Source organism: Anomalospiza imberbis, chromosome 3, assembly GCF_031753505.1.
Source record: "Anomalospiza imberbis isolate Cuckoo-Finch-1a 21T00152 chromosome 3, ASM3175350v1, whole genome shotgun sequence".
Lineage (NCBI taxonomy): Eukaryota > Metazoa > Chordata > Aves > Passeriformes > Viduidae > Anomalospiza > Anomalospiza imberbis.
In genome coordinates this window covers 47,175,877-47,203,145 of record NC_089683.1, presented here as the reverse complement: position 1 = coordinate 47,203,145, position 27,269 = coordinate 47,175,877, and the positions used below count along the sequence as shown (strand labels likewise).

General features: G+C 39.8%; 1 long non-coding RNA gene across 1 annotated transcript; it reads left to right on the top strand.

The window, feature by feature from the left end:
• Nucleotides 1-592: 592 nt before the first annotated feature.
• On the top strand, nt 593-6,984 carry LOC137469897 (uncharacterized). The gene is made up of 3 exons (XR_010996768.1): nt 593-800; nt 4,774-4,917; nt 6,799-6,984. It is a non-coding gene; the product is annotated as an uncharacterized lncRNA (long non-coding RNA).
• Nucleotides 6,985-27,269: the final 20,285 nt, after the last annotated feature.

Below are 27,269 nucleotides of genomic sequence, written 5' to 3'. Positions count from 1 at the left end.
TAAACTTCTGCTTCGTTGCCATGTAAAATCATGTGCATTCAAAGTGTTTAACCTAGTATGTAAACTTTCACTAAGGTCAAAAGTTTCTGCATAGCACATTTTGAGTTTGACCAAAATATGGTTTTTTGCTTCTTTCCATTTACTTAATTCTGGTTAATAATTCACAGCTACAACTGCCTCTAGAATCATGCATATTGAGAGAAATGCTGATTAGTAGACTATCACTGCAACAGAATCCCAAGTGCAGATTTCCTGGTGTGAAAGAGTGTGATTTTGCTCAAACCAAAGCTTGGAGTTGATTTAGTCCTGCAAGCAGAGGAAATGTTCCTCTAAGGGCTGGGGCAAGTTTGGGCTGGGAGTAATGAAAGAGCAGAATAAGAGGTGCTTATTCCTGCCAGTGCCTTAGCCCCAGGGAGCTGGCTTGGTCTGTCCCTGGCCAGCGCTCCTGCACAAGAAATAAAGCAGTGTGAAACAAGCAGAAAACCCCTGAGCCTCAGCAGGGGCAATCTCCCTGCCTCCTCCCCACGGCCTCTCATCCACATTTTGAAGAAACCTGGAGCCACATTTGTGATGTGACAATGGTCATGACAACAGCTGGTCATTTGGATGCATTTACTTCTGAGGAAGCCCTAATGTCCCAAATAATATAGCTCTGTAGTCACTCCTGACTTCCATGTCAAGTCAGCTCAGCTTTCTTCTGGGAATAAATAATCTGTAGCAGTTCTCATCAGCAGGCAGCCAGCCTCTGTCTCAGGAAAAGTCCAATGTCTTTGAGGTTTTGTATCCTGTCAGGCACTAAGGTTGGTTACATTTTGTAGCAGGAGGATGACAACGGTCAGTATAGCACGATTAATTAAAGGGACTTGCAGAAAAACTATCCAGAAGCCAACTTTTAACAGAGCTGGGATTTTTCTGCAAGGGTGAAAGAGGTCATTTTGAGTACAGTTCTGTAAATTCGGAGAGTGATGCCCTCTCTGCAGCTAAATAGGCTCACTGTAGTCATAAGAGGCGGTATAAGATTTAGGAATCGGTTTTGTTAATTTCTTACATTAATTAAACTTCATGAGTTAGGTACTCTGAAGGACAGATGTAGTGCTGGCTGCCACTGCCAGAATTCTTGGGATTGTGTGCAGGGATTCACATTTCCAATATGGACTTAAACATGAAGCTGCACAACCTCAATTTCCAGACATGAGCATACACAAGATGCACTTTAGTTACCTGACAAGTGTCTCCCTTTGTATTTTTCAAGCCAAAACACCCCTAGCCGCTAGTCACCTAGGGAAATGGTATGTCCTGGACCTTCAGGTGGATTGTTGGGCAAATGCCCAAGGAGTGAGGACAGTGTAAACAATTGGCTTAGACAAATAAGCATTAAGGAAAATCTCTTAATGAGGCATCATCACTCACATTAAATTCTAGAATGGTAAAGCACAGCTCAGAAAGATCCACAGTGAATCATGTCTGATGACTTTCATTTCTCTTTTCACATAGCTTCTCCATACAGATCTCCATTTTCTCCACTGTATTTGTTACTTTGAATGGTTTATTTTGTGCCCAATACCTGACACTATAAAGGAGAAATCTCTTCATCATTGTCTTCCTGGGCTCTCTAGTTCAAAGGAAAATATATTTATCCCTAGGTTTTTGGAAACATTGCATTTAATAAATAAGCTCATTTTCCCCAAGTCACATAAGTCACATTTTCCCTATAGTCATGTGAGCATAAAACTTGCTTTCTATGATCATTCATGCTCACAAAATTCAGTCACAAAATGCTTGAAAGCAGAAAATATTAAATGAGTGGAGAAATAGGCCTTACAAACTCTCATTTACTTGCAAACAAATATTGGCAGAAAGGCTTTGTGTTAGAACTTCCATGACAGTATGAATATAAATTACTAGAATTGAACACATTTAATTGAATTTCCTTTTGACCATAAATATGCCTTGTATATTATACTTTCATGAGCCTGTAAAATGATAGTTTGTGTGAGCACAAAAATTCTTCCGTATGTCGTACAAAGCTGAAAGAAAACATTAACATATATGGTAATCATAGAATGAATTGTGTTGGAAGGGACCCTAAAGATCACCTAGTTCCAACCCCTTTGCTATGGACAGGGACACCTTCCACTAGACCAGGTTGCTCAGAGCCCCATCCAACTGGTCTTGAACACTGGCAGGGATGGGGCATCTACAACTTCTCTGTGTGACCTGCTCCAGTTACTCACCCACCTCACAATAAAGAATTTCTTCCTAATATCCTGCATAAACCTAACTCTGTTTGAGTTTAAAGACATCATCCCTTGTCCTACCACATGCCCTTGTAAAAAGTCTCTCTCCAGCTCTCTTGTATGCTCCCTGTAGGTACCAAAAGGTTCTGCAAGGTTTTCCCAGAGCCTTCTCTTGTCCAGGCTGAACAGACCTAGCTCTCCCAGTCTTTCTCCATAGGAGAGGTGCTCCACCCTCTGACCATCTTCATGGCCTCCTCTGAACTCACTTCAGCAGGTCCACATCCTTCCTGTGTTGGGGATCCCAGAGCTGGACACAGCACTCCCAATGGGGTGTCCTGAGGGCAGAGCAGAGGGGGAGGATCATGTCCCTCACTCTCCTGGCCATGCTTCTCTTGATGCAGCCTAGGATATGGTTCACTTTCTGGGCTGCAAGCGCACATTGCAGGGTCACCTCAAGCTTAAGGAACTTAAATAAAGATTTTCAGCTCTTACCTTTACATTTATTTTTTTTTTAACTACTTAGTCCCTATAGAGATAGCAGCTTCCCCAAGACATTAGGCTGTAGTCAAATTCTCATTCATTTAAACCGGAAAACTTTAGGCTCCTGAACCTTGGTTTGGGGATTGAAACAATACAATATTTGACTGCAAGATACACTGCTAATTCTTAAATGTGTATGTCGTAAATTTACTGCTGTTCTGTACTTGTTAATTCAATTCCTACTGAGAAAACAAGAACTCTGCCTCTCTGGCAAATCGCTGCAAGGAATAATCAAATACTTTGCTTATAAAGCCGTATCTCTTATTGATTCCTCTCTGGCCTGGCTTGATCTTATTTCCTGTTCTGTATTCATGTTTAACTGCCTTCACACATTACACATACTTATTAAAAAATGAAGGCTACAGATTTCCCTTATCATTTGTTTGCATTAACTGCACATTAACAGATAAAGAGGAAAATATCCCCCACTCTGCATGCATCTGAGGCAACAACCAATCGTGAGCTGCCTCTGGGCTCAGTGACCTAGAAACCAGCAATAAGACTCATAAAAATCAGATGCTGAAGAACAGCATCAGGGACAGCTTCAGAAAGAGGATGATAAATCATTTGACAAGTCCATAAGATGTAAGTGCTTCTGAAATAATAATAATAATTTTAAAAAATCTTTTAAAAAAACTTAAAGGTAACACCTCAAAAATATTTTCCAGCTCTATATTTTCTCTCATTCTTTGTCTCTTTGAACATTCTCAGAGACCCCATCCTGTGCATAACACCACACTGAATGTCCCTGTTTTTATTACAGAATTAGGCATTCTTCTTTCTTCAATAGAACATGGAATGGTGGTTGTTAAGGTTCAAAATCCATGAACAAATGAAGATTGTGGAAGTACTCAGAAAACACATAGCTGTTTTGATTCAAGACACCATAAGTGGCTCAAAAGTCAGCTTTCAGTCAATGAGAGACCCATGTATGGAAATAAGCATACACCTATCAAAATCCCTGGAAAATAGAGAAAGAAAGTCACTTTAACAGGAACAACTGTATTTTAGCTTTCACATAAAATCCTGTTGCTCTTAATTTGTTTCATCCTCTGACTTGGGTAAATTAGAGACATGGTGTCCATAGCATATGACCTATAGCATCCAAACAGTCATGAATGTCAACTAAAGTAAAAGTGAAAAATTATACAACTTTGGTCCATAATTCAGAATTGGGCATTTCTGCAAATATACAGGAGACCTGAGGAGAGTGATTTGGAGTTATAGGCTGGTTATAACTCTGACAAATACTTACTTCTAAGCTCATCTGGCATTTTTGCAGATGGAAGGTGTTCTATGACTCCAAGATTTTACACAATTTTAGGTGACAAGCAAAGAGACAATGAGGTAAAGGCATTATGTCAATAAATTGTGTGGATACTTACTGATAACGGATTATCTCTACTTTAAATTGCTTAGACCTATTGTGCATAGGTCATTGTTAGTACTATCAAAAACTAAAAAGCAATAGCTGGCAGACAAGACACAGAAATTATGTGGTAATGACAACAACATTACTTGCCAAAGAGAATAGCTAAGCAGACACACATCATAATGTTGTAGATGTTTCACAAGTGATGGTGGTGATGATGCTCATTACCAGAAACCCCAGGTACAGCCCAAGACCCTGCTGCACTGAGTGCTGCACAAGCACAGAATATAGGGAATTAAGACATCACACAGGAGGTGAAACATAGCAAAGCCAGCTTTGTACCAGATTTTAGGCATGCGCATTTCTTTCCACATCTGTGAAAGCAAAAAAAAAAAAAAAATACAGGCAAGAAATATCCAAGGATTTGGTGCTTTCAGTTTTAACAGCTTAACAAGCCAATTAGGTAGGAGCAAACCTCAGGCTTCTGGCACTTTCTCAGTGTGATTTGCATTTCTCACCAGCGTGTGCTGCCCTCAGCCTGAAAGAGTTGAGTGCACTAGACCATTTTTAAAATGCCTTCTTTCCTGCCTGTTTTCCTGTGTGCTTTGTTTCTCTCCTACCCAGAACAAGCTCTGCACCACAGGAGGTAAGCAGATAAAGGCTAAGGCAAGGTACTGGATAAAGGCTCCAGCTGTCCCAGGAGATTTGTTTTCTTCCTCACACACCACCTTCATCTCAAGGAAGGTCTCAAGAGTACAAACACAGCAAGTACATTTCATCCATTTTTTATGATTCACATTTTCATCTGTTTAATAGTTGCATTTTCTTTTCCTGGAATTTTTTTATGTAGACACTACTGTCTGTCAATAGGATGGAGTGGGAAGTCATCCAGCAAGTTGAATTAATGTCGCCTTGCCTTGACTACCTCGAATTTAAAATAGATAAATGCAAATAAGAGGAGATAGGTGTCAAGTGCAATATTTTCTCTTCTTTATTGAAATTTTTGAATAGCAGTTTTTCTATGACCCAGCCTGTCTGAGACCAAGTTCTATGCCAATGGCTGAGAAGGATAATGAAAAATATCTTGTCTGGCTTTCCCAGCCAGTGCAGACAAGGAATAGGCCTCTGGAAAGAAACTCAACATTTCTCTGCTGATGTCTTGTCTTTGTAACTGGTAGTGACATGGATGAAAGAGGGGAAAGCAGGAGGGAGAACTGGAATGAAAGGTCACTTCACTCTTCACTTCCTTTTGCAGCTCCTGGCTTCTGTAACATTACATACAGAAGTGTTTGCATTTCACAGGTGGGTTTTTCATGTGTTAGTTCTGTATTGACCAAAATCAGCAACTTTTCCATTTTCATAAGCAGATTGTTTCAGGTTTTTCAGCTTGTTTTGCAGACAAAAGAATCAAAACCATTTGAAAGGGGGTCAGTAGGAGTTAAGTACATAATCCGTTTAGGATTTAGCAAATCCTACCCAGACCTTTTTGCATTTCTGGGCACCTAACTACTGCTGTAAACTGGACCCTGTATAAATTTCTGAATTTTCAGTGCCTAAGAGAATGAAACCACTAACTTGTCCAAGTTTGTTTTAACATTCCTGCCTCTGCAGACTGGGGTATCTGGTGGGCCCTTATGGGGAAGAGTCAGGGAGACAGAAGAGACCAGGACTCTGGTTGAAGAGACCAGGTTGTTTTTAATGAAGAAGCTGAAGCACCTGTCTCATTCCACACGCATAGGATAGCACAAGCTACAGCAGAGTATCATAATGTAAAAGAAAGAAGGATTTTGTAAGACATGTTTGAGAAATAGGATGTTGTCACCAGTTCTACTAATCTCAATGTGTCCTCAAGTCTTTTTTATAAGGTATGGGACTTACTTGATGCATTTGAAGAAAATGAACATCTGGTCAAAACAGCAGCAGTTTGCTACATTAGAATCACTAAGGCACACTGCTCACAGCTGTTGAATACAGATGGCACTTTTGTAATAGCTATGACAGCATAACAATAAGTTGTGACAGTAGCTCAAACAGCACAACCAGGCAAGCATTTAATCACATTACAGGACATACAGGATGACAAAAGTAATAATTCCAGGCCAAAAGGAAACCATTTCCACATTTTCTAAAAATTAAAAGCACTTGTACCAAGAACTTGGTTATTACAGAGAAGTTATTTTAGTGAAACAGCAGCACTGCCCAAGAGCACTGAGGAAATCACACCCCCTGAGCTAGCACCATGCTGTTGCAGAGGGCCGATGGGATCTGCTCTTGAAGCCACTGGCAGCTCTTTCATTTGGGTGAAAAAAGATTGGCATCATGTTTCCCATTCTGGGTAACCATAGCCCAGACTTCAGAGAGGAAGGCACCCATCTCACCATAGCCCAAGTGAGCAGGCAGGTGTACAGCCAGCTCTTTCTTTTCTCTTAGGGCCATATTCGTGCATGCACTGAGTATCCCCAAGCTGCTCCAAGATGAGAGAAGGGCTCCTTCTAGTAGGTACAGGTGGAACAGAGGAGCAAAAGAGCTGTGGTTACACCTCTTCTGCCAGTCCTCCTGTTCAAGCTTGACAGATATCTTCAGTCCTCCCACAAAGGCTCATGCTTTATCACAGCACAACAAACAAAATCTCTGTAAAGGTTTTTTTAGGATGGAGACTGAGCAGAGCCACAGATCCAAGGCTTGGGTGGGTGAGACACAGCAGCATGGTGAAGGCACACTCATCCAAGATCTTAGCCTGACTACAGCCCTTGTCTCTGAGGAGAAGCTGCAGTTTATAACATGCAAGCAAAATGAGTAATTTGGTACTTTTAGATGGAGGTTACAAAATTATAATGTGCAGCTCCTTTTCTTGAGTGAGATTAAAAGGCAGATTCTGTTGGCGCTCCCATGCTCACACAGTGGAACACCAGTCAGAAGATAAAAATATTGTTAAAATGGTTGTTTCCACTGTACACTTAAGTTACCTTGAAGAGTGATTTATATTTTATTTCAACCTTCCTCCCCCCCAAAAAAAAGAAACCAAGGTTCCGTTATTTAAAACTGCTTTTAACCTTGTACAGTTAATGTACGCATAAAAAGTTTGCCTCGCTTGTTGCTTGGACACTGATAAAGGCATATAACTCAACATACATATGACATTTTTGAATGATGGAAGACAACCCACACAGCTGAAGTGGGTCAGACAGGAATCACAATAAATTGGAGCAGCACCTCCATGGTATTTGATTAAGTGAACATTGCTACTTTGCTAGCTTTGGCAATATATCTTTCTTTGCAATACTATACCCAGAAAAATAATCTGAGCTTTTAGTTGGCCCCATAATACTCTGTAATTGCTTTGGTCAAACAGCAGAAATTAGGACAAATGCAATATGAACAACAGTCTCTAATCTGGCTCAGTTTTTTCTTTTTTACATGGTAACACTGAATATAACTCTGTGACACCTTCTCTGTCATTACTGTCATCCATCCTTAATTACTGCTCTGAAGTGAAAACAGGAGCCACAATGGGAGCATATAGAAATGACCACTGCATTCCAGGGGAAATATCCCACATTTCCTAGAAATGCCAGGGGCTCCAGGCTTTGCTGTGGACCCACAAACTTCACTATGTTCCAATTAAGAGAACAAGATTTTGTCTTTGATAACATTTGTACTGGGTTTCCATGTCAAGGTTTTGGAGGAGGAGGGTACAGGAGTGAAATCTATAAGAAGCTGCTAGAAGCTTCCCCTGTGTCCAGCAGGATCAATGACTCTGAGACTGACCTGCTGCTGGCCAAGGCAGAGCCCATCAATGACTGTGGTAGTGCTTCTGGGATGACATATTTAAGAAGGGGGAAGTTAAACTCTGCAAAACATCAGCAGCTGCCAGAAGAGAGGAGTGAGAATATGTGAGAGAAAAAACACTGTGAACACCAATATCAATGAAGAAGGAAAGGAAGGAGGTGCTCCAGGTGCCAGAGCAGACATTTCCCTAAAGCCTCTGGAGGACCCCATGCCAGACCAGGTGGATGCACCCAAAGGATGTTGTGATCACCTGGAGAGAGGAGCCTATGCTGGAGCAGGTTTGCTGGCAGGATTTGTGACTCCACAGGGGACCCATACTGGGGCAGCCTGTTCCTGTAGGACTGCACCCCATGGAAGGGACACACACTGGAGCAGTTTGTTTAGATCTGCAGCCTGTGGGAAGGACACAGGTTGGACAAGTTCATGAAGGATGGTTTCCCATGGGAGGGACCCCATAGTGGTGAAGAAGAGTGTGAGTAGTCCTGGCTCTGAAGAGGAACGAGTAGCAGAGACAGTATGTGATAAACAGACCTCATTCCCATACCCCTGCACTACTGGGGGGAATGAGGTAGAGAAGTTAGGATTAAAATTAGGCCCATGAAGAAGGGAGGGGTGGGAGAAAGTGTTTTTAAGGTACGGGGTTTTTTTCTATATTACCCTATTCTTGATTGGATTGGCAATAAATTAAATTCATTTCATTGAATCATAAAATTATTTGGGTTGGAAGGGACTTTAAAGGTCATCTATTTCCAACTCCATGCCATGCACAGAGATGGGACCCACTAGACCAGTTTGCTAAAAGCCCCTTTAACATGGCCTTGGACACTGCCAGTGGCGGGGCATCCAAAATTTCTCTGGGCAACCTGGTCCAGTGTGTCACCAACTTCACAATAAAGTATCTCTTTCTAATATCTGATCTAAACCTATCCTCTTTCAGTTTAAAGCCATCCCCCCCTTGTTCTATCACTACATGCCTTTGTAGAATGTCCCTCTCCACCTCTCTTGTAGGCTCCCTGTAGGTACTGAAGGTCTATTAGGGCACCCTGGAGCCTTCTCTTCTGAGGCTGAATAACCTCAATTGTCTCTTCCTGGGAGGGGTGCCCCAGACCTCTTATCATTTTTGTTGCACTCACCTCAACCTGTACTAACAGGTGAGTGAATATTTTTCTTACACAAAAGCAAGCAAGTCCTAATTTAGCCCAAACTTTTTCTGCTTCCAAAGCCCTTCTCAGAGATTTGTGCTGGTCTGCTGGTAACCAGGGTCTGTTGGCCTAGAGGTTCAAATTTCTACAGCATCTACATAGCAATTTGACTTCAAGATGCAGCTGGATATATTTGCATTGAATAGTAAAATAGTTAGCACATGCTTATGTTTTGGACATGCCATTCCTTGAACAAAACCTCTTGATAAATGGATAAAGGGAATTCACACCCAAATGCTGGTGACATTTCTTCTTTTACACATATACTGCATTTACAGCCTAATCAAATTACTTCTCTCAGGCCATGCTTTTTCAACAGCCAGTCCTTCAGAAATAAGATCACTGAAATACAGAAGGAATTACAGCTCACATGCAACACAAGGAGAGATCCTGGTAGAGTGAAAAAAGTTTATCTTCAACAAAGAGAAGAAAGACATAAACACTTCTTTTGCTACCAACAGCTAATCAGATAAATTTTTTAGTGACAGTCTTTGAAAGGAAAGACACTAAGTTTGCTAGAAATCAAGGGCAAGCACAACAGCTAAATTGTCTATCCACCCACATCTTTGCATAAAATTTCTACTTGAACATTATTAATCATTCATGTCATTGTTAACTTCTCTATGGTGTGTTTGCTTTTTCCCTATCAATATATGCATAAATCTATCTAATTAATACTAATATAAATGTTTACTATGGGAAGGCAGAGATTGTCTACACCGAATTTCTACTTCAGCTAAACCAAGTACAGACATCATTCAAAAAGAAAAAAAAATCCAACATTTTAGTCCCCAAAATTTTAGAAATATTTTTAGCAAACCAATTGTGGGATCTTGAGCATTACAATCATGGGGCTACCTAAGTTTTTTGACATCCTTGCTAAACTTTATTCCCTTTCAGATGGATATCAGCAAATACATTTAATCGATAATATAAAAACTTGTAAATGTTTAATGAATTCTTTTAAGACAGAAATAGTATGAATAGGAGAGAACCTCTCTGGGAGCTGAGTTCCATATATACTTCTTCTTTGAAAAGAACAGTAAAAACATATTCCATTTACTTAGATCAGTAATACTTAAAGATATTTTGGTTTTTAATGTAATATTAAAATTTTAGACCATTTAATGGAATAGGAACCCCTACTCAGACTCTAAAGTGCAATGGAGAATTTGTGTCTTTTTACAAATTTTATCTGAAGCTGCAACTTATAGGGGAGCTGCTTTGGCTTGAGGCAATATACAGATATTGCTACTTGCTTACTGCTAGTTGCTGTCCTTCTGCATCCTGCCATAATGATCGTGCTTCCCCTATAAGCAACACAATGCAGCTAGCACTGTGACATTAATCCAAATAGCAGTTTTGCACTGCCTGTAATAAAAAATTAATTATTAAATTTTTTATTGAAAGTGAAAAGTAGTAATTTATAAAATCTCATAAGAAATATTTGTATCTTATCTGAAAAAATAATTGAACTTCTGGCTTAATGGAAAGGAAAATATTTTAGTTTACTCACTAAGAAGATATTCAACAAAAGTATAAAAGTGTTAATTTTTAAGTCTGTGTGTTCAGCATCTGGAGCACATTTCAAGACTGCAATGAGGCTAAGAAAGTGAACAATCTAATTCTTTCTACTATTTTTAATTTAATTATGGATTTAAGAGGAAATAAATATATAGTTCACATAATCTCAGCAAAACTGTTCTTTTCAGCTAGAAAAGAAAGTAATAAAGTTCAGAGTTATTCAGTATAACAATATTGAATAAACATTTTTGCCCAAATAAGGGACAGATTATTCATTATTCACTAAAATGGACATTATGATCACTTTGAAACATTTCTGGTATTATCTGAGATGTATCTATTGCCTGGGAAAGCACATATATTAGTTGCCAGCATCATTAGCTCTTGTCACTGTTTTGATAAAACTTATTAGCATCTAGTTCTTCTGTTGTTCCTCTAATGAACATGAGAGAAAAAATATACTTTCCCTCCCCCTCTTTCCCATGTTTTTGTAGAGGATTTACACTATGTCATGATGTAGGATCCTCTCCACAGGTCACAGTAGAGCTGGGCTATCCCCCCCGCCCAATTTCTTCTCTGAAATCATCACAGCATTCAGCTGCAGCATTTCCTGAGTTTGATCAATCCTCCATGACTTTGGAGGATTAGTTCTATGGCTCAAATGCACAGTTTGGGCTCTGTCTGTTGTCAAAAGCAAGCGTAAGGACACAAGGGGGCAAATACAAGCTCTGGATGTCAAACAGCTTCTTTAGGTGATTGAGCAACATTCTTGAGGTACCTGTAAAGGACCCTGAGAACCTGCACAGGGTGGAAACTCTTGTTTTGGGCTGCTAAAGCTTCCAGCAGCATTTAATCAGGCTGCTCTTCATTCCCTCCCAGCTGCCAGCTCCTACCTAATAGGGCCAGTGGAGCAGCTAGGTCATGTACATGTAAACAGTGTTAACCTAATTCTATGTAAAGTAGAACAGCATTTATGCATTTCTCTAACTTGATGTCTGGTGGGGTTACATGCTACTCTCCAAATGAGTGCAACTGAAAGGCAATAAGGCAATGTATTTGGTATTTTATAATCTTGAAACACATCACTATACCACTTACAAAAACAATAATATTCTGACAGTTCTAGTCATATCAGCCCTGTCGGATCACCATGTGTGGCCACCCTGCACTGCAGTTTCTCATCTAACCAAAGCTTCTCACTCTGCCAAAACCAGGCTTCTGGGGCAAAGAATCTGCTGTGGAGCCCCTCCTATTCTACTGTCATCTCGGGGGTTGTTAACCAGCCCTTGTCCTGCCTGCAGACTTCAAAGTATATATGTGTAGACAGGCCAATATTCAAAGAGAGACCAATAAATAGAGTTCTGTAAGTTAACAATTCTACACCAGATGTTAACTGGTATATATCCAAGGAAGGGGAGTGCAGCCAAGACAGTTGTCTAGAAAGACATTCGCTCTGATGCTGTACCAAAACCTGCAGGGTGGACAAGGATCCAGACTGAGATGTATACCTTAACCACATTATGACCATAGGAAAAGGAATGATCCAGGCAGAGATCAATCTTTTTTCCCTCATTTGCTATCTCCCTAAACTGCTACCATAGCAGGAGCTTGGACACCTGGATTAGAAAGAAATTATGGCACATCCCAGCTCTACTCCCAGTTCAGAGCACCAGGACAGCAGGGTGAGCTGAGGAGGCTGTAACCTAGATTGCAATCTCCTGGGTGCAATCTCCTGGCCACCTCTCAATCACCAGAAAATGACTACTATATTTCAGATAAACAAGCCACCAATCCTGTCCTCAAAATGAAAGTCAGTGAGGGCAGTAGCTTGCATTTTTGGGAGCACTAACATCAAAGTCAAGCAATTGTTTTAACTACCTTGAAGAGAATGTGATAAATTTTCCAGCCCTTCAACTGCTTAACTCAGGAACATGTGTTTTCCTGAATGGGCAGTTCTTGCTCTTGTTCCCAAGTAACATTTTGAGTGAAAATCTATGAACCACACACTGCAAAAAATCATGTCCTGCCTGGCTCTACATTTATAAATTAAAATATAGCTCTAAGGGCTAATGTTCATACTGAGGAAAAGGAGACTGCAGATTTTTAAAGATAAAATAACATTTTTAAGGTTTTGATTTTTTTATCTGCTTTTTGCTTTCTCTCCACCTTCTGAAGTGTCCCAGACTGCTACGTATGGTTCAAGCAGATTATACATTTCATCAGGACAGGTGACAGAAATGAAAAACACACCTAGACACTTCAAGCCGCAGGAAAAATGAAATCAAGCTCTTTCAATAAATTTTACTTCTAGAAGACACCTCTATTAAAATGTAGAAGTGAAGCCATGAAATATTGAGGGAAAGGCAATGAAATGTGGAAATTGTCATAAATCAAGAGACATAAAAATCTTGGAAATACATGGTAAGAACAAAGTTCAAACCTTATTAATGCTTCTATTATGGTTTACTGCAGTCTAATTTGTAACATATACAACTACAGATCTTTTTCTGTCAAGCTTTTGAAGGCTGTCCTGGTAAATAAAATTCTCTACAGCTATAAGATTCTCTAAGTTATAGACAAAATTGTTTTCATAAAAACAAATACATTCTTACAAATATTTAGTCAAACCCTGGTATAAATGTAAAGATAATAAACACATTATGAATTCCTTTGACTGAACATATGGAAGCAAAAACTATTTGAAAGTAATTGTTATTATTTGATTCATTCAGAATAAGTCTTCATTTTAGTACTCCAGTGAATGATAACTATCTGATGACAAAAGTAAATGTTTCAGAAAACATAGATAACAACATAAACACTTGTTGTTTTGTCCACATTCTAGGACTTCACCACAAAGGACAAAAAAACAAACCCAAATAGATCATATTTGTAGAGCTTGTGTTCACAATTCCGTCATCACAATTTCTTCTCTGCAGGTTGCCACAAAGGCTGGTTACATGGGTACCACCCCTGCGAGACTTGTCCCTGACTGACAGTAAAGCACAGAGAACCTCCAGGGGCTCAAAGAGCCTGTGGGAGCTCTACCACTCTTCTTGTCAGGTGCATATGCTCTCCCACCAGCAATCTCATGTGACAATTAGACAGATTGATAACAGGCACTATTACCAGAATGACAGCCAACATCTCCTTTTATAATTACCTTCCATTTGCATTTTGCACTACATCTTTCCTTATATGATCTTAAGTGATTTCCCTGATAAAAACATGGCAAGTCATTGTTCTGAATTAGCCATTGTGCTATAAATCACAGATTTTATAATTTCTGATATTTTGACTACCTGAGTCCTCCCTAAAAAAAAATTGGAGGTTTCTCATCTCCTGCTGACACTTGCTTGTGAAATGCCAGTGCTTTCAGCATTTGATCACATTTGTGAGACGGGTTGTCTTGATAAGCAGTGGAACTCATCAGTCACCGAGGTTGTTGGTAAATGTCTCTTGGTATCATTATTTCTATTTCATCTGAAATTCTGTGGTAATCAGACTTTAAACACTGGCAACAGGGAGGTGAAATAACATCATTTGTGATTTAAAAACCGTGTAAAGTGGGACAAGTTGTAGAGTATTTGAGGAGATATTCTCATCTCAGTGCATAGGGCTAAAGCAGCTCCTGTGTTAGCACAGGGGAATGCAGAACACCCAGGGCTGAAAATGCAGCATTTGCATAATGCAGCTGTTCTCATCTGAAAGCGAAATGGCACCAGAAAGTAGAAGACAGAAACATCCTCAGTGGTGGCACTACTCTGTGTTGCAGTGGTGCCAGATTGTCCTGTCATCAGGGCAAAGGCACAAGCCCACAGAGACCCCAAAGAGCACACGGTAGTGGCCAGTGAGTTGGGCTGTCAATTCCCTCAGCTCCACACTCAGTTCACTGCACTCCACTTCTGGAGGTGTTCAGTGCGGATGGACTGCAAATCTGAAGGGATTTTTGTTGCATCATAATGGCCAGTTTCAACAACAGTAGAACCTGAGCCCATCACAAACCTACTGTTTCCAAATTGTGAAAGTATTTGTTGTCTGTTTTCATGTTCAACAGCTTGCTAACTGAGATGGTCAAAATAGTCATTGTTTGTTAGACATCAAATTAGTAAGGGGGAAAATGTCATCTAAAAGTTCTGGTTTTGATAAAAATGTCAAGACTTAAAATGAAAATTAATATGTGAAATTTCCCAGCCAAAACCAGAGTTTCCAGTCCTAGCTGGTAGTGATTGTATGCATGCAGGATAAATTGTTGTATCGTCTTCAATTAAAATTAAGAAATAAACTGAAAAATTTTTAATTAGCCTTAAATATATTCCACAGATGTCAACTTAGGAATAGCTGTAGTGATGAAGCTAGTAAACACTGTCTGATGGATTCCTTGATTCAAGATGGATTAAATACATTTGTAAAGTGTTCTTGTAAACTGAGATGCACTTTTCTGCAGTGCCTTTTTCTTTGTTTATTTTGAATATTAGAGGAAAAATACATGTGAAATATTCACCTAGACTATGCAGTTAAGGAAATGTTTAATTGTGTAATGGTTTAGTTTGGACTTGCTTTATTGTGTCATTGTTTAAAGCACCATACAACTTACTATTCATTAATATTCATGCATTCTTATCTCTTAAGGCTCATGAATATTTCAGCAATACTCTCTGAATGCCTGTTATGAACTAATTTGATTGTGGGAGAAACATCTGTTCAGTTTTGGATGCCCTTGCTCAAGAAAGATATAGTCAAGATTGAAAACCTCCAAACACACACTTCTATATATTTAAGTTGCAATTACTGAGTCTAAAGAAAAAAAAAAAGTCAAATCTGATCTATAAACAGGTGAATAGTTGACACCCCTCTTCTTCTCTGAGTGGACCTTCAAAACTCTGCCAAAGGCAAAAGAAAGGTAAAAATAAAAATAAAAATAAAAATAAAAATAAAAATAAAAATAAAAATAAAAATAAAAATAAAAGAGAAGGTGCTTGAAAATAGATCAGTGTAAGAAGGAACTATAATGAATGGAGGGCTCCAGCTTGCCAATTCAGGTCCCTCTTGGTGCAAAATTACCCCCCCACACACACCCCTTTAATTTTTTTAACCTATTCATTTTCTATGCAGTAGGACCAGGCAAGACTTTCTTGGAGAAGCAACATAGGCAGGCTAGCAGATCTACTGTCCTGGCTTAACAGTAAATCTACAGAGGTGGGAGCTTTACTTTCCCTGTTTATTTGCTTGTCTCCAGAATAACTATTCATTATAAAAATTAACCAGTGACAAAGTCTAGGAGCATTAGTGTCTACCATTAGTAGACAAATAGCAACCAATAGGAGCATGTTCCAGGAAAAACAGAGAAATTTCACATATTCTTTGGCTCAGTTTGGAAGGAAAAATCGCAGTTTTCTGTGAGGAAAAAATGAGATTCTGGAAAAATGAGATTCTGAAAGAATTTATCTGGCCTGGACGTCACAGAGCAACACACTCAGAGAAAACTGAATCAGAAGAGAAACAGGGCAGGAAAGAAAATGTAGCAGCTTAGCTAAGTGGGAGAAAAATTTGTATTTTCTTCTGTTCCCTAGCTGTATTGCAAGGTTTCAGGCTCTCAGGAGCTCAGTTTCTCTCACTGTAAGATAACCTGTTTTGTGGCACTATCAGTCCAGGTCTTTTCTATTGGTCACTCTGTTTCCAAAGGAGCCTAAGAAAGCAGCCTATCTTACTGGCAAAGGAAGTACATCCCTGTTCAAAGCTTGCAGATGCAGTGTCAGGGGTATTAAAATATGTCAGACAAAGTCCAACCTTGTTGAAATTCTAAGTGGGATAGTCTTGTGACTTTGCAGAAATCTCTCACTGATAGTGTTTTGTTTCTTCAGCATGAGATCTAGTGATCATCTGTTCTGGAAAATTCACAAGGGTGGTGACTAGTGGTGATATGAGGACTACTGAAAGTTAGATATTTTCTTTAATAGCTGCTTTTCTTCTGAGACAAGCTGTAGAAAGATTGCTGTCAAAATTTACCCTTAGTTTCTAAAAAAAGGATGAGGGTCTCTGAGTGCCAATGCTATACATTACAAAATCCTAAGCTAACTCTTTACAGAGAATTTGGAACAGGCATTAGCTGCAGTATCCTTGTTTCCCAAATCAGCTACTCTGACTGATGAGCTGCTTCACCAGTTCACAGATGTGCACGTGTCCCCACAGTGCTTTTGACACTTCCAAGCATCCAAGCCTCTTCTGGAGGAAAGGCATCTAGGGAAAAAGAAAAAAATGCAGTCTTTTTGTTCATTAATCTTTTGTCCTTTCAGAGACGAAAGTCAGAGCCTCTCTCTAAGTGGATGGTCATGACATGGACGTTTGTACCCCAGGAACATTGTCTCAACAGCACCTGGAGGAGCACAGGGTAAGCCTTTGATGCATGCATCTCTTTCTGGAGTGATTCCTCACCCAATTCCCAATCAGCACCCCCTGAACAGACCTATCTGAAAACAGACTTTTCTCCTATTTAGGAGAAATACCCAAAAGAGAGCATATGCTTAAAGAAGCAGGTCCTAAATGAATCTTCTGGTCTTTAACTGAAAGATCCTAAAGAAATATTCTTGCCTTGGAATAGAAAGAACCAAAATATTTTTTACACCTTCTTGTCCAAAATTATTCAGGATAGAGGGCAAAAAATCCATGCTGAATAAAAGAACCGACAAAAAATTGCTACTACTGGATGATTCCACAGACAAATCTTTACATATTGATCATGTCTTTACTTGAAAAAAAGTGATTTTTTCAAGAAGATTAATAAGACACTTGCCGATTTTTTTATTTTCTTAAATAGATTCTGTCAGCATCTCAGTTTATTGAAAAGAAAGATTAGTTTTTCCACAGATATGGCAATTAGATTTTTTTTCCATATTTTAGAATTTTCCATTTTTGGTATTTAGAAGTGCCATATTAACAAAATGTCTGTCTTTTATTTGAAGGGAGAGAATATTCAATCCAAGCAAAGATAACAAGATCATTCTTTCATTTGAATTCCAAATGACAAAAGGCTGATGTTACCTGTGACTCACCCAGGTGCAAAATTAGTAATAAACAGCAGAGACAACCTCTTGTACTATCCCATCATTTCCGTCACTTCATGATCCATTTCAAATATGTCATTCTGAAACAAATAGCACATGGCATATTTGCTGAGGTATTTTGGAAAGTAGCACTAGGGTAGTAACTTAGCAGATTCAGGAAATCCCCTGGAATTTGAATATTGAGACCATGTTTGGGCATTGCCTAACACTAGTTTTCCAACTGCAACTTCAAATATTGTTTTTTATCTAATAATGCTCCAAGCAATTTTCAATGAGACATTGGAAAATACCATGACTGTATAAGAGTACAGTTCAAGAGTTGGCATCTCTTTGGGTTCACAGCATCACAAAATGGTTGAGTGAGAAGGGACCTCTGGAAGTCATCTGGTCCGACCACTTTGCTCAAGCAGGGCTACCTACAGCTGGTTACCAAGGACTGTGTTCAGACAGATTTTGAAGATCTCCAGGGATGGAGACTTCTCAACTTGTACCAATGCTCACTCACCCTCCACTGAAAAATTGTTTCCTGATGTTCTGAATCTCCAGTGTTTCAATTTGTGCCCATTGCCTGGACCATTTCATCTGGGCACCACTGAAAAAAGGCTGGCTCCATCCTCTTTGTACCATTCCTTTAGGTATTTATATACATTGGAAATGTTCCCCTGAGTCCTCTCCAGGCTGAATAGTCCCAGCTCTCTCAATCTCTTCTCACAGGACATGTGATCCAACTCTTTCATCATCTTAGTGACACTGCACTAGGCTCTTCTTAAAAGCTCTATAATTAAACATTTTGGTTAAAAACAATGTTTTCCACTTAAAACTATAATTTGCAGAATTTTTTCCTTGTTTTCCCACTTGTTGTTACCAAAGCAGTCCTCTGTTGGCATTCAAGAAAATTCTGTTTCCTTCTTTTCCCCCCCATCTTCCTTTTTCTCCTATATTATTGTCCCTTACACCAGATCAAACTGATGAAACACATCACAACTTGGTAAGGAAATTTTCATTTAATGCCATCATTATTTCTGTGCCAAATATTAGTTCAAATGTCACAAAGCACCAAGAACAATCCCTCTAACATTCACCCAAAAACATAACTATGAGGATATATGGAAAAAAATCAATTTGACATGAAAATTGCCTAGATTTTGAAGCAGAAAAGCAATTAAGAACATGAATCATGATGTGGAAGATAAAAACATGGGTGAAAACAGAAATACCCTGGGACTGGCTTCTGCTGAAAGCTGCAATCTGTCTGTATGTAGGAGGCCTTTGGAATCTCTTTCTAGTGCTAAAGCTGCTTAAATCTGGGGGCAGGCTGATTCAGCAGTCTTTATCCACCTAGCAAAAGTGATGCCTCAGAGTGCACTGGTTCACAGAAGTGTCCTCCTCTCCTCCACATGGAGCCAGGGAGTGGGGGGTGCCCTCCAGTGTAATCTCACCGGCTCTGGACAATTACCGCTGGGAACAGGAGCGTGCAGCAGAGATAATTGATGTCATGCACTGCCATCTGCTGTGTCTCTTCTCACACTACCACACGAAACTCAAGCCTGGAAGATAAGGAGCTTGAAACAAAACTATTACTGCACGTCATTCTCATTGAGTTTCAAGAAGGGGTAGCCTAAGGGTATGGATGCAATGCACTAATGGATACAAAAGGCATATATGTCCTCTAAAGGTCTCAAGTTTTGCATAGCAAAGGAGACTGTCCATATCCTTCCTTTTTGAAAATAGGCATTTGATGTGTACTAGCACATTAATGAGTGAAAGCATATATAAACTAGAACAATCATCAGTGTTGTAAGATGCTTTAAGAATATTTGGATGTTCTGCTGACTTTTATCCTATCTGAAAATTTATGTTAACCCCCAAGAGTGAGGCTCAGAAAACCTGTCAAATCTATTTGCATATATTCCAGCTCAGAATCTCCCCAGGACAGTAGCTACACTCTATTTATAGATAAAAAGCTAGTTGAGGGAGCAGCTGGCCTTTTGAAGTGCTAAGAGCAGACCACAAAGTGTTACATGGCAATTGCAGAGTGAGAAAAGACATAGACTCAGGACAGTGCAGGACTTTGTGAAGAAAACAGGAGTTTCATCATGGAAAAGCTGGGAATATTGGCACCCATACCATACTTCTGCCAACTTTAATAGGAAAAGTCATGGCATCACATTCTTCTCTCTGTGAAATGGGTATAATCCCATGGTACCTTGGTGCATTACACTGCAGCTCTCCTTTTTCCCAAAAAAGGTATAACATTTGTTCATTTAAAACCTATTCCTGCTTTCTATCCAGGTCCTGTAACTTCTCCATACATACTACCATGGATCTATCCCATAACATATTTTGTAGTCCCACCTGTTTATTTTATTGTCTTCATTGTATTTTTCTCTAACTGAACATTGTAATGATATACAAAGCAGGAGAATTCCTATTGGAAAAGCAAAATTTCCTTACCTACACCTTTGCTTTCCTACTTACCTTACACAAAAATAAGATTGAAGTCTAGGGGAACCAACCACTTCAATCTTACTTTTGCATCAGAGTAGTGGAGGTTAAGTGATGAAAGTTTGGTCAGCATGTACTAAGAACAAGTGATAATTTTAAAGCTATCTTATTTTCATTATTCTTTCTAATATTTCTCTGTTATGCCTTGGTACCTTAATGCCTGAAATCTTCTACAGTCTGAAATTATTTGCCATTTTTACCAGGGTTTACACAGTTGGGTTTGTTTCCTCAGTCAAACACCAATGACTCTGTGTGGACAATAACAGCTCCTATGATGTTGGTACCATTTTCAGTTTGTGGGACATGGCATTATCACACCTAAATATTAACCTAAATATATATGAACTACAAGAAACTCTTATCCAAGGGTATAGAATGGCCTGGCAGACCACACCAGGGGAGTTATGTGCAGCTTTTATCAGAGTGGAGCTATGTATCATGTATAGTCCCACAGGGTATACGTGGAGTGCATCGCAACACAGTATTGTCATGACTGCTCTGGGATTATCACATTTGCAGATATGGAAACATATTGAAGGGCTGATATAGAACTCAAAATGATCATGATAAATCAGAGGCACAGTCCAACAGAAATAAAATATTCAAAGGAGACTTGCAGAATTTACTGTAGTTAGATAAGGACTGTCAGCTGCTCAGGTGCTGGATGGCAGATGACTAATCAGCTCTGAAAAAAAGGAGCTGGCAGTTACTATGGATCACAAGCTGAACATGAGTCAATAACATCATGCTACTACAAAAAAAGAGAAACATCACACTGAGGTGAAAAAATAGAAAATTAGTCTGCAGCACTGGCAGGATCATCTCTTCATCCTACACAGCACTGGCCAGACTTCAGCTGGGGAACTGCATTGAGTGATGCTCATAAAGAAAACTTTCAACTTCTGGGCAAGAGTCCCCAGAAGACTGCTGATTGAACGAGGTCTGGAACATAATCTGTGAAGAAGAAAAGATGATATTTGACCTGTTCATCCATAGCAGAAAAGAGTCAAAAGGAACATGAGAACACAACAACAGATTCTCAACAAAACTATAAAAATTGCTGTCTTTGAGGACTGGCAAAACCTGATTGAATGAGGTGTGATTCAGCCTGCAGTCCTAGCAACTTGAAAGTCGTGTAGGATAGGAACACCTCTACTGTGAAGACATGCTGAGAAATTAAGGGATATTCAGCCTGGAGAAGAGAAGGTTGTGAGACCTCACAGAAACCTTCCAATACCTTAAGGGGTACAAGGAAGAGAAAGAGAACCAGAAAGGAACATTTTATCAGCAACTGTAGTGATAAGACAAGGAGCAATGAGTTCAAACTGAAATAGGGGAAATTCAGGTTCGGTATACAGCAAAAATTCTTTACAGTGAGGATGCTGAACACTGGAACAGGTTACCCAGAGAAGTTGCGGATGCCCCATCCCTGGAAGTGTTGAAGGCCGGGTTGGATGGGGCTCTGAGCAACCGGGGCCCCATCTCATAGCAGGGGGGCTGGAATTATATCATCTTTTATGTCACTTCCAACCCAAACTATTATATGATTCTATGGCATTGGGAGGAAGGGCTCCATGTCTTTGAGTTTTCAGGTTGGGAATGTTTAGTTTAGTTTGGTTTTGCAGGGTAGAGGTCTGTTTGGATTTTGACTGCTGAAAAAAAGTCTCTGGTGGCAAGAACTCCCTTCCCACACAGAGGTATTTGCAATAGAGATTTATACCAAATTGCATAGAGTGAAATCTATGCAAACACCAGCTGCAGACACCCCCCAGAGAGGAGTTTTATTGAAAGTGCTGACTGCAATGCACATTAAATACTCCTTTGTTTCTACCTCAGTTTGTAACCAAACTTAGCAGTAATGGAACTTCTACTCTGATCTGTAGGCCATAGCCCTAGAAAGAATTCACCACACTGGGTTTTCCATTCGTTTCCCTTTTTTTTTCCTCAGGGTAAAAGCTCTATTTTATCTTGTTTACTGCTTATCATAACCTTTATCTTTAAATAAATCTGTTTCTTATAGTTAGGGTATTTATTTCTATTGTGTGTGTGTGCCACACACACAGTTGTTAAAAGTCTCTTTAAGAACCCAGTGGCTGGCATTGATTTTTTGTTGTTGTTGTTGGTTTTTTAAGATCATTACAAAAATATTTCTTTGAGGGCTGGGGAGTGAACATATGTAAAAATTTAAACTTTAGAAAACAATAAACTTTAGAAAAATATCCAAGAGCAGTGGTCACCCAGTGCTGGCATAATGCCAGCTTTGACACTATCTCTAACTCACTGGCAAGCTGTTTGCAAGGATATTTCTGATATAATTTCCTTACATCCATTGCAAATTTCTTTTTTATAAGGTGTTAGGTTCTATACTACAGCTCTGGGAGCTATATTAAAGGATCTTATTATAGGACAGAAACAACAAGATATCTAGAAAGCTGGAGTGGAAACTAAATATTTGTAGGAAATCCAAAGGGATTCCACAGATTGCCTTTCAGTGGTTTCATGTATTATGCATGTTAAAAAAAACCATCTGGAATCCCAATAAGCATACCAAATAATATAACAGAATTTGGTTAAATTAGAAAACCCCCAAGCGTACAGGGCAAATTCCTCTGTATAAAGATCCCTCTTGTCTTCAACAAGTCAACATCAAATACCATCCTAGCCCTCATTTGTTTTTGCCTAGATTTGTCTCTCTTACCAGAGACAGGTACACAGTCACCACAGAGTTGCTTAATAGGGATGGAAGGAGAAAGGCAACAAAACATGAACATTTTTTTCCAAATGGGATGAAGATGTGCATTTTCCTAGGTCACGTATAGAAAGATCTAAGAAAGACACTAAGCTCCTGCTCTAACAGTTGAATTCCATGCCTAGAGGTGGAGAGAATACATGCAGCCAACAGGGCTATCTACAACATGTGGAGCAGCCTTTAAAGAGGGTGGAGGTTTCACGCCTCACTTAATGCAGACTCTTGCAAAAGCCAAGCTCTCACCTAGGTTTTAATGGAACCTGAAGGAAGCAGATTAAGTCTTTAAGCCTGTGTAAATTCGTGACAGAGAAAATGAGAAACACATATTTTGGTTAACATAAGTAAAGCAACCTCCCATGCACCCACAAAAGATACAGACAGATATTGCTATAGATTCAAAACAAAATGCAAAGTGAAGTGTTTGCCTCTGGGTTGCCAGCATCCTTCTTCTGCTGTCCAGTTGTTTCATATCTGAATAAGAAAACCTCCATTTATTTATGTAGTCACACTGACACCAGGGCTTTCTACAAAATCTCTCCTCATGTTGCCTCTGCGTTCCACCTGGTTCCACTTAAGCTCATTAGTGAGGAATGATCCCCACAGGGTGGTTCCCAGCAGTGCTGGTCCTTTGCTCACAGAGCAGGGCCAGCTGCTCTCCTGCATCCTGCCATGTCAGGGCAGGCTGTTGCATGAGGTTGTGGTGCTGGACTCTGACAATAGGCAGGAACTACAGCTCATAGTTTTGCCACTGGCCTAATTTCAAACATCCTCAGTATGGACAGAGTAACCTGGCTGTTTACCTCTCTGAGGTAAAAAAGTTGCTTCCAACTTACCTAAACTTGTTTGGTGATGTTGAACTAATAAAACAAACCCTGAATACCCTATTTTTCAACACTGTTCATGTCTCTGTATGATGTAAATACTGTGATGTTTACTGCAGGGAAGCTGAAATTATGGAGACACCATCAGAAAAAATGAAAGGAAAATATCAAAGCATGCATTAAAAATATCCACTTGACATGTTTGCAAATAGACTTTCAAAACTTTTCAAACTTTTTGTTGCTGAAATTATGGTTGTTGATTATTATCAGCCAGCACATGTTTATCATAAGCAGTAAGATCAGAACAAAATAAGGCAGTTCCTAGAAAAGAAAATTAAATGTGACGACAAAATACACTAAGAGAGGTTGATCCTCTTTTCAGTGAGTGGTTTCTAAGAGTAAGGGCAATAATTTGCAACTGATTTTTCTTGTACATGCTCATCACCAGAGGGAAACTGTTATCTGATGGTTGGTCTGCAATGGAAGACAAAGGCAAGGCATAGACAAAGGGCACAGCTGGACAGGCACCACCCTTGCTCAGGTCAAGGCATTAGCCTGTGAGTGTGGGTCAACAAGGTGCAAGACCAGGTACAGGCACAAGTTTAATCCTACTCAGGCGAGGACCAGCTCAAACAGAGCTTCCAAAACAAGATGGGGGAAGCTGCAAATGAGAGTTGTCTTGAATGAAGCTGGACCATGTCCCCTGCAGCTGCCAGGCAGGATGCACACCATGAAAACCTGATGCAACTGCTGAAACCTCTGCTGTCGTGGCACACAGGGGTAGATTTTAGGGTGGAGCATTGTGTATTGTTAGCATTGAAGAAGCAACATGAGACGTAGCTCACAGGCTTCCTGGTGGCCAAACCTTCTCAACTTTTTTTTTTTTTTTAATCAAAAATACAGATATTTTGCATATGTCTGAGCTAGCATTCTTTTCCCTAGTTTCTCAAGCTTCAGCAAGAAATTCAAGTGTTCTAAGATACTGCAAGGAAAACTGCTCTTGTGCTTTGACAGCTGTGAAATATATCATGCTGTTTTCACAAATGGCTTGTCACAGCCTTTGCTCAGAAGATCTCCCAGCTAAATTTTGCAGACTCATGGGTACTTTGGTAGGTATCAAATTACATAAGAGCTTATCCCGAAGGAGTAGATGAGCCCTTTGATATCAGTGAGTTTATTACCTGATGCAGGATTTATTGAGTGCTTCCACAAGAGTTCTCCACCCCTCCTTACTCTCAGTGCATTTATATACATTTTAATATATAAAAACTGGAACATACTGCATACAAAGCGTTTGGCTGCTCCATTCTAGAGAAAAATTTTTACTCTTCCAGGAATCCTTCTGTCTATCCTTCATCTCTATCAAAAGCAAACAAACTTCCATAGTGACTGCTGCCCACCAGGAATCAAGTAGTTGCCTCCTTTTGTGTATAAACAACAGTCAACTTTAATCAGCCCTGAATCTGTCAGTAGCCTTTTGGTAAGAAAACTACCCATTTATACTTCATTAATCATATTTCAGCAGAGCAGGCCAGGATCTGCTAATTCTGTGAGCAGAAACAGACTCTCTTGGGGGTTTTGGTTTGGGGTGTTTTTTCAAGGCCACAAGGAAAAAGCATGAGTAGTGTATGAACATGTGAGTGTGTCAGTGAGTTCCATAGGAGTTTGCCAGCTGGAGGAGAGGCATTAATCTGCATTGCATGATATCAATGAGCAGATATTGGGAAGTACCACAGCTATTTTTTCTTAACCCTGCATTACATCTCTTCAGGCTGCACTGGACTTTACACTTTCAGAAAACCTCAAGACACAGAAACAGAACAAGAAAATAGAAAAGCTTTCAAGAACAAGTTTTAGAAAATTGATACATTGCCTATTCTCATGCCTGTCCAGTTAATGCTCCTACTTTGCTTTTAGGGACCTTAACATTTTGGGAAAAGGGAGTTTTAGTTGCTTCAAAAGACAGACATTACATTAGATAGCTAAGTTAAAACTGTTATTTAAAAGGCCAGGTGAAATTTTTCTACTAGCTTCTGATCATCTCAGTTTTTTACATTCATACCTAAAAATAGCCTGATCTCATTGAACACACGTATTGTAATCAGTGCAAAGTGCATGATTATCACAAGTATGTGTAATAACAAACCAGAAGGATCAAAAGGTGACACAGAAGATTAATTAAGAAGAGCAAATCTCTTGAAAGTTTATTAAACAAAAAAACAAACAAACAAAAAGCTAAAAAAAAATCTGGGCTTCTCTTCTCTCTTTTGATGTTCCACAGCTTCCACAAGAGCAAAACGAAGATTTACATGTAAGTACTGTTGTAGGTGACTTTTGAATTTTGGAAATACATTAAGTGTTCCTCATGCTTTTAGCTTGGTTTGTTCAGAAACACTGATGAGTCTTTCCCGAATTCCCACTTTTCACTTTTGTCTTGCTCTAGAAGCAAGTGTCACACAGCTCAGTAATCCTGTCTTTCTTTGTCTTTGCCTAGATAGAGCAGTAGCAGGCTGGGTAAACTGCAACAAATCTCATGTTGTTTTTTAAGATGCTGAGAGGTACCACTTTGGTGCCTGTGCCTGATTAACTGTAGACTTGGAGTCAACAGAGGAGAAAAATCTCATAAAACAGAGTGATGTATTTCACTGGAATCTGAAATAGCTACAGCAACAGGATGCAGACAGACTCAACAGGTCATTTCCACAGGTGGGTGGGAGGCAGGTTTCCTCCCTCTGAACACAGAGCGTACCAACATCAATGACAGGGATGCTCAATAAGACTCACACCCTGAAAAATACCTGTGTGCCTGCCAGAGAGGAACTCACCTGAATCAATTTACATGCTGGCCTTAGGATGAGATGACTCACTGCAGTTCAACAAGGTAAGTCCCACTTGGTACACCTGAAAACTTGTACTCTTTCCCCTGCAGGAATGCAGCTCCCTGTGAGCTGGTGGAGGATCCTAAGAACCCTTGAACCACCCCAGCCAGACCACTGTTTGACATGCAAATAGCACTTGACACATCACAAACACCTTCCCCTGTTTCTCTCACTGCCAGACAGAATCTAAGCTTGACAAAGGAGCGACAGAAGTGGAATCATCTCTAACCATGCCATCCCTGGCTATCAAAAGCATTCACTTCCCCTCTCCCTAGCAGCGAAGCCCTTCAAAACAAAGGCTCATCCACAGCCAACTCAATAGGCAGTCCTTTAAGTTGCAGGAATCATCAAAATCGTATTTGCAGAAGTCATGTCTCTGTGCTAGCTGTCCACAGGGTCCAGTTCAGAGGGATAGTCACCATTCTGGTGACTTCCTTGCAGGCAGTTTTGACAGTCCATCTCACTGCAGTTTCCCTGCCAGCACCGAAAGCTGTCAGCCCTCAGGGAGGTGAAGGATGGCAGCACTTTCAGGCTCAGGCTGCACAGGAGGAGCTCACTTTCAGGCATGCATGGCCTCATGCCTGGAT